An 8,015-nucleotide genomic window follows, 5' to 3' on the forward strand; every position below is an offset into this window, starting at 1 on the left:
TAAAGAAAGTGAGAAAGTAAGGTAGAGTAAAGAAAATAAAGTAGAGTAAAGAAAGTGAGAAAGTAAAGTAGAGTAAAGAAAGTGAGAAAGTAAAGTAGAGTAAAGAAAGTAAAGTAGAGTAAAGAAAGTAAAGTAGAGTAAAGAAAGTGAGAAAGTAAAGTAGAGTAAAGAAAGTGAGAAAGTAAAGTAGAGTAAAGAATGTAAAGTAGAGTAAAGAAAGTGAGAAAGTAAGGTAGAGTAAAGAAAGTGAGAAAGTAAGGTAAAGTAATGGAGGGTTTGATACCTAAAAAGCAGAAAAAACTGGACCAGCAGCCAAGCATACGCAGTTTTTTTCAGACAGTAAGTAACTTGATACCAAGCTTAATGTCTAAGTAAATAAAACGAGTAGCCTCGTAAAAGAAGAATATTAAATGATAGCTCATGAAGGTCAGTCGCTGTTCTTTTGATAAAATGACATGTGGTCACAATGCAGGCAGCACAGAGAGACAGGGAGGCAGACAGGCATGCTGAAAACAGTGGCCAGACAGGGGCATGCTGTGGACATGCAGGTGATCAGGTGAGAATTTTGAATGTGAGACTAGACAGCCTTACAACATTGGTTTTAATCTAGGCCTACATGTCAGAAAGAAATAAAAGTACTTAAAAGAATGTATAGATCAAAATGATCATGAAGGTCAGTCACTGTTCTTCTGATAACATAATGACATGTGGTTACGATGAAGGCAGCATAGAGAGACAGGGAGGCAGACAGGCATGCTGAAAGCAGTAGCCAGACAGGGGCATGCTCTGGAAATGCAGATAATCAGGTGAGAAATGAACGTGAAATAGAATGCAATTTAGTATTGCACATAGACAGTAATTCTAAGTATGAAGCTAAGTAAGGCATTACAAGTACCTGCATCTTGTGTATGATTTGTGTATTTCTTTAGATGTGAATTCACATGGTCAATGTAGTCCTCTAAACTATGTTCTAAATGTCCAAATTTTCATATATAAATATAGTATTGTAGACAATGCACTTAACACATTTTTTTTATTTGGACCCCCCCAATGACTCTAAACCATGGTTACGCCCAAGTGTACACATTAAATTACACAAAAGTTTCATCAACCTTTGTGTCTTAAATCACAATGTAAGATGAGGACTGAACAGTTTGGAGAAATTCTGCCGCAACACGTTTTTAGAGCAAGTAAAGTAGAGCTTCAAACTGGTTTTCATGAACATGAACACAATGATACCAAACTGGCTTGACTTGCACGGCCAGAAAAGCAACGACGACTTTTTCCATTCATACAATCTCAGCGCGCGAGCGCAAAAGTGGTGGGAGACGCGCGCGTGCAAGTTCTCTCATTAAGCAAATTTGAGAGTGAACCGATTTAATGAAATGTCTAATAAATAGTGCGAAGGTTGTGGATAAGTCGTGTTACCATAAATGCTGAATTATAACGAGTATCCAGTCCACACTTGTTAGTAAAGACAAGTTTTCTATAAAAAATGTTAAAAATTCTTAAATAAATGGCTGCTGTCACACTTCTGTTTGCATATGACGCACCACGACTCACCGAGTCGTTGTTCTTCTGACATGATTCACTTTTCAAAAAGTTACGTTGGTTTGTATACAAGCTCGTTGTAAATATAGAAGCTGTTTACCTTTAAATCTGACCGTTGGTTAAGGGTTCGATAAAACTCAGTGCTATTTAAACTTCACGTCCCTCATAACAGCAACACAAAATACAAATTAATGTCAACAAAAGCCTGAACCACTTTCGCCAATGGAAATAGTTCCAGAGCCGTTCGGCCATGCTGTTCTCCATCACCGAACTTACATCATTATGTGTCTGTATGGGTAGACAAATAAGCATCTGCTACACCTTACACACCAGCCAGAAATTGAGCACTGCAATATTACCAAAAATAACTCGTACTGAAATAGGGAAGCAAACATCATGGCTTACTATAGTAAAAGCGCACTTCAACAAACAGTGGTCCATTCAGCACCATCCCACCCCGCGCGATGCACGACAGCTGACAAAGGATAAAATGCCTAGAATGCACATATGTAAGTACAATCGAAGGTAGTAATACACCGATATATAATAAAATACAAATATTAAGTTACCTGCAGCTTTCCTAGGATATTTTACGAAGAGAAGACTGATACAGAAACGTTTGTTTGCGCCCCTCCCTTCACGAGCCAGTTACAGAGTGTACACGTGAGCTCCCTTCCAACCAATGCTAGCTAGCAAAGATAGCTGCTGTACAAGAAAGGATAAAGCGCTCTCACACTTTGAAAATATAGACGGACAAACTGGGCAAATATTATTCGTTAAGAACGACATTATTGCATCACATTTACCGTTGAAGGAAATTTAGTATTTTTCTATTTATTAGCACACACTGTAACTGTCGCTTTATGAATGGATGTATATTGGGGGGATGTAAGAATAAGAAAATTATATTATTTCTATTTAAAAAGATTTTACCTGAAATCTGGGTTGCAAAACACAAGAATGTTATGACAAATTGCAAAATGATAGTATATCATTTCGCTGCGCAGATTGGCTAGTTTAGCGTTTGTCTGCTTCAACTTAGCGTTTTGCTTCAAGTAAGTTCAATCAACAATGGACGCTGTATTTGTATCAGAGTGAGACCTCTGCTTTCCCTTTTCTCTATGAAGATCTCTGTATGAAGATCTCTCTATGACACTAGCAAATGAAGACACCCACAGCTGAGACTTAACATGACCTATATCGGAGAGACAGTTTTGCAGAAACAGCTGCCAAAGGGTGCAAGAGGTTGCTAGAGCAGCTATAAAAGCCTGTTAGACGCTGCCGCTGTTTGTGGAAGCCAACGCTGATTATCCGCAAATGGGTTGTCAGTTTAGTTATTGGCTATAGCCTGTTACTCAATCATTGCTTTCAGATGATGATGTAGTTATTGATTATTCTTTCATTTTAAAAAAAGTCTTAGACATATAATACAAAGTCACTGCATTTACTTGAGATGGAAGCTATATCTTATATATCGTTTGCATATGCTGATCAAAACCTGTAGTGTTGCTCAGCCTTAATTATGTCTTCATATATGTGTTATATAAGTTATTCACAAATGCTGTTTTTTTAACTGAGCGCTGATAAGTATGATGCTCCCTCTCTTTATACTGGAGGATGCAGTGCCAAAGATTTTAACCCCCCAAATTTTCAAAATTAAGATTATGTTTCTAATGCTTTGCCATCCAAAAGCCTGATCATCAAAGTAAATCAGTATTGGTTTTCAGCCATACCCTATGTTTAAAGAAATGTATCTTTATTCTCTGGGTCTTTTATTGAGAATATGTACCAGAAAAGAGGGTGTCCTAAAATCTGTTTAGATGTATGTTGAAAAACCTATACTGAAACTTTAATTTCGGACCACTTCTTTTTCACCTCTGCATGTGTGCGCTTCTCAGACCCAACAGCATTAAAGGCCTCACTCACGCTCTCCCACCCACTCCCCTTACGTTTGCTGCTTATTGTAGGACAGCGTGCCAAAGAGCACATTTTTGTGGGCCTCCACTTCAGAAAGTATCACCTCCATCTCGCTTTCCGTTAAGTTATTCTTTTTCCCGTCTTACTCACTCTTTTTTCTTTATTTTCTGATCGTGCAGAGAGAGGAATTGCAGGTGCATGGCTCATTTAAATATGTTTTGCATATTTAAGTAGGGGCGTGGACAGGGAGGAGTGGGGTACTACGACATGTGCGCTCAATTCCACGTTGATTGGGATGTACAAATGGAATGTGCTTGGATTCATGCGTGCGCACACATTGATACATCTGGATATTTTTGTACGATGGAGGGCATTTTGAGCGTGACCATGTTTTGACCATGTTTCAGTAGGAATTTCTTTGTACATGAGGCCCCAGATTTGTCCCTACCAATAAATTGAACCAACTGTATGTCTATTGTTCACACAACCATTCATCTGATGTACCTGACACTTTGCGCATGTATTGCAGAGGACTGTTGAATTTGGTGCAATTTGGATGCGCACACATACAATTTGAAAGAAAACAACAGCGATTGCTCAGCTCTATATAGGTGCAGTGGGATCAGTTTGATATACACCCGCACATGCGTTACAGAGGGGTGGGGCTTCTGGACTCTTATTAGCTGAGTAGCCCGCCTAGTTAAACTGTCCCAGAGGACAGAACAAGTGCAAAGTTTGTGGCTTGTACGTTATGCTAACATTTCATTGGCTGAAAGGTAGAACGCTCACATACAGGGTAGTTCAAATTCAATTTCAGACCAAGGTGTTGGAGAAGACCAGCAATCTGTCTGAAAACAGAAAGTAATCATTAAGTCTAAATCCATAATTCACTGCACAGCACACATCATGCAACCTTGTGCATAACCGGTATGTTTTCTACTTTGTAACGTAGATATGGAGAAAATGCCACTGTTACAAAGGGGTAACAATAAAGTGTCCCGGGCTGAGGAAAAAACAAGGAGAACTGATGGGTGATGTTAAAGAGTTATTTATTTGAAAGAAAAAGTAACACTATTCAAACAAAACCTAAAAGAAAATCACACTCCTAACGGAACCTGTTGAGGAAAAACAAGAGCCTAAATGATTAACAGAACAGCCAAAACCAAAATCAAACAGTCACCCTCCTTCCACCGAAAGAGTTAAGCTGTCTCTCAACACCCTGCACAAGCTACTGAAAACACACCAACAATAGCTGGCCCCACTGGCACCAAGGTGGCGCCTTCCACCTTCTTTTAAAAGTAGGCCAGCTGATTAGGCCTACTCAACCACAGCTGGGACAACTCACCTGTTTGCAGCCCTAACACCCAGACACTATATTATACTATACGACCCTCGGGTCGTAACAGCCACCAAAAAGAGCAAGGGCAAGTGGAGTGGACATAAGATGTTTTTTCACTGGCCAGAGAGTAAGTGAATAGGTAGCTAGTGAACTTACAAGCCAGTACAGCCACTTAGATTTAAAATGAAAAGGTAGCCTACAAGCCACCTCAGGTAACATAAGTGTGGAGATTGAGAATAATGTTGACTGATGTTGGTTAAAAATGCAATTGTAACTTATCTTGCATTTACAAGTTAACCACTGCAGGCTAACTGTTGTAGGCTAATCGCCAGGTAAGGTAAATAACGTACTAGGTCTTGTCGATATGGACCAAAAGTCATATCTCGTGACGTGATGTGTGCGATCAGCCAAACTACCACTGCACGGGCTGCGCTTCATCTTGCGCCGAGAGTAGACCAGGTTGGAGTTGGCGCACTTTCGGTGCACCTTAAGAGTGGCAGTCAGATTTTTAAAAAGTATGTTTTATATTGGGCTGCACGGTGGTGTGGTGGTTAGCACCGTCACCTCACAGCAAGAGGGTTCCAGGTTTGAGCCCTGCCTGGGGCCTTTCTGTGTGGAGTTTGCATGTTCTCCCCGTGTATGTGGCTTCCTCCCACCATCCAAAAACATGCATGTCAGGTTAATTGGTGACTCCAAATTGTCCATAGGAGTGAGTGTGAGCGTGCATGGTTGTTTGTCTCGTTTGTCTCTATGTGGCCCTGTGATGGACTGGCGACCTGTCCAGGGTGTACCCTGCCTTTCGCCCGATGACTGCTGGGATAGGCTCCAGCCCACCCGCTATCCGATTAACGGACTGTCGGTATAGAAAATGGGATGTTTTATATTTTTATTCTCATTCTCTAGCCTAATCTCACGGGTCAGATATTTTTTCTTGTTGGCCACATCTGACCCGCGGGCAGCCTTTTGCCGACCTATGCCATAATGTAGGATGGGTTCGACTTGTAGCACATGACGTCACTGTGGGTAAAAAAAAAAAAAGTTGTGTCCCAACCAGTGTTAACACATATGTAAATTGCTAATGAGGTATAAAGGCCTTTAGAGTGATCCTGAAGTCGAATGCTTTTTTCCCCTCCAACACTGATTTAGCCTATTCATCAGGACCACATGACGTCACTGTATTTTCGCGCCGCCATATTTGTGTCCGCCCGCAGCACTCAGGTCACAGCGTTGTCATGTTACCTGAACAAGTGGAGTAGGAGGAAAATCGGCGAGAGACCGAAAATTGACGTTATTTGAAAGATGCCAGGAATATGTTTTGTTGTTGGCTGTGATAGCAGTCGACAAAGAAACCCCGAAATGCAGCTTTATTACATCCCAAAGGAGGTAGACCGGCAAAATAAATGGTTGGCTGTAACAAGAAGAGACCACTGGCATGATCTAAGTTAACCACAAACAGTCTAGTTTACAGTAAAAATCGCACATACGCTTCCCTTCATGGCTGATAAAGCATGGATGTCACCTGGCAACGAGTTAAAGTGGGAACCTAAACAAACCAGTGAGTTGTTAGCGCCGGAGCTAACAACGGTAACTTTCACAATGAACTACTACGAAAACCACACGTTTAAAAACTGTTATTGAATTATTTACATGTGCTGTGATGACATATAATTTCTTTGGCTTCAGGTGCCTTATCCATGATTCCTTCACACAGCCAGCAACAGCATACTGTAGGTATCCGTGCTTTTAAAAGCCTTCAGGCTGTCTCGGCTCGGGAGCGGGATTGTGAATCAAAAAGATATAAATATCCGGGAACATTATGATAGCGAATTGTAACCATAATTCAAATTAAAATGCATTTGCAGAAATGCTTTTTCATTTTAAGAATGTGGCTGCATCATTTGACTCATAAATTAAATTAGTAATCAATCATCCTATTTGCATTTTAATTTTCTTCTTCAAGTGTGCTCAATCTTTCACTTAATTAAAATGAAAACGAAATAGACATTTGAGATTTAATTTTCAAAATATGCCCCAGCAAATAGATACCAAAATTCAATTTGAAATGTCAAATTTGAAAATTAAAATGCATTTGCAAAAATGCTTTTTCATTTTAAGAATGTGGCTGCATTATTGGACTCATAAATAAAATTAGTAATCATCCCATTTGCATTTTCTTCTTCAAGACTGCACATTATTGCCTTTTCGTTTTCATAAATACTGTTGAGGGTAATAAATATGGATCGCAATCAATCGTTGTCTGTACATCTCGTTCAAGTGTGAGGTGTGTGCCGCCATAGCGAAACTGAGGAGAACTGTCAAATTGGACACAAATATGGTGGCGGTCTCGTCAATGTGACGTCAGTGGTACCCATGAATTGACGTACAGATGCTATTTGTTGCTAGATAGCGATTGAACTGCATATAATATGGTTGCTATGTCCAACTTCACCACTGGATGTCAGCAACAGTTTAGTTTGACCTATTGTTGCATTCTGTTTTTATTTTCTTCTTTTGCTACTTGTGTGTCACGTCTGTAGTTTTGTCATGTTTTATGTTCCTGGTTAGTTTTTTGCCATGTTTTCCTCAGTTTCTTCTGCCCTGCCATCTGCTTCACCCACGTCACCTGTGCTTTTCCCCTCAGCTGCCTTCACTCACCAATCATTCTCCTCAATATTTAGTATTATTAGTATTATATATTTAATAATTTTTGTTTTTTTTTCATGTTCATTGCCAGATCCTCACTGTCTTCCATGCCACTGTCACTCATGTGTATCAGGTTTATCCATGTTGTCTTTTTCAGATTTTCCCAGTCATAGTCAGGTTTTGCATTGTCAGGTTTTTTCATAGTTTAGGTTTTTGTATTCCGGCTCAGCCACACTTTTTGTTTGGATTATTTTGGAATAAATCAAGTGTTTAATTTGAATGATCATTATCTGGGTCCTCCCTTCACCACCACGCCACACACAACCTACATGACATTGTGTGGATCTTGGGTTGTACCTGACTCAAGTTATTAGAGACACCATAAACTTTGTAAAGAAATGCATTCAAAAGAAATCTTGATTATTCTTTAGATTCTGTCACCAAAGTCTTGTTTGAGGAGTTCCACGAAGTTCAATGTTTGCTGATAGGGCTGTAGAGGGGTCCTTATCCGAATCAAGGATCTGTTGAAAGATGGTGTTGAATTTTGAACAGACCGCAAAGCACC

The 8,015-nt window shown here is 39.9% G+C and overlaps 1 protein-coding gene across 1 annotated transcript in view; it reads right to left on the minus strand.

Moving 5' to 3' along the window:
- cpt1a2b (carnitine palmitoyltransferase 1A2b) overlaps positions 1-2,221 on the minus strand; it is a 43,153-nt gene extending 40,932 nt beyond the window's left edge. The window contains exon 1 of the mRNA XM_072368165.1: positions 2,121-2,221. The gene's annotated coding sequence lies outside the window, so the exon portion shown is untranslated. The remainder of the gene's footprint in view (positions 1-2,120) is intronic.
- Positions 2,222-8,015: the final 5,794 nt, after the last annotated feature.

The sequence above is a fragment of the Leuresthes tenuis genome, unplaced genomic scaffold, assembly GCF_036924035.1.
Source record: "Leuresthes tenuis unplaced genomic scaffold, fLeuTen1.0.hap1 SCAF_17, whole genome shotgun sequence".
Classification (NCBI taxonomy): domain Eukaryota; kingdom Metazoa; phylum Chordata; class Actinopteri; order Atheriniformes; family Atherinopsidae; genus Leuresthes; species Leuresthes tenuis.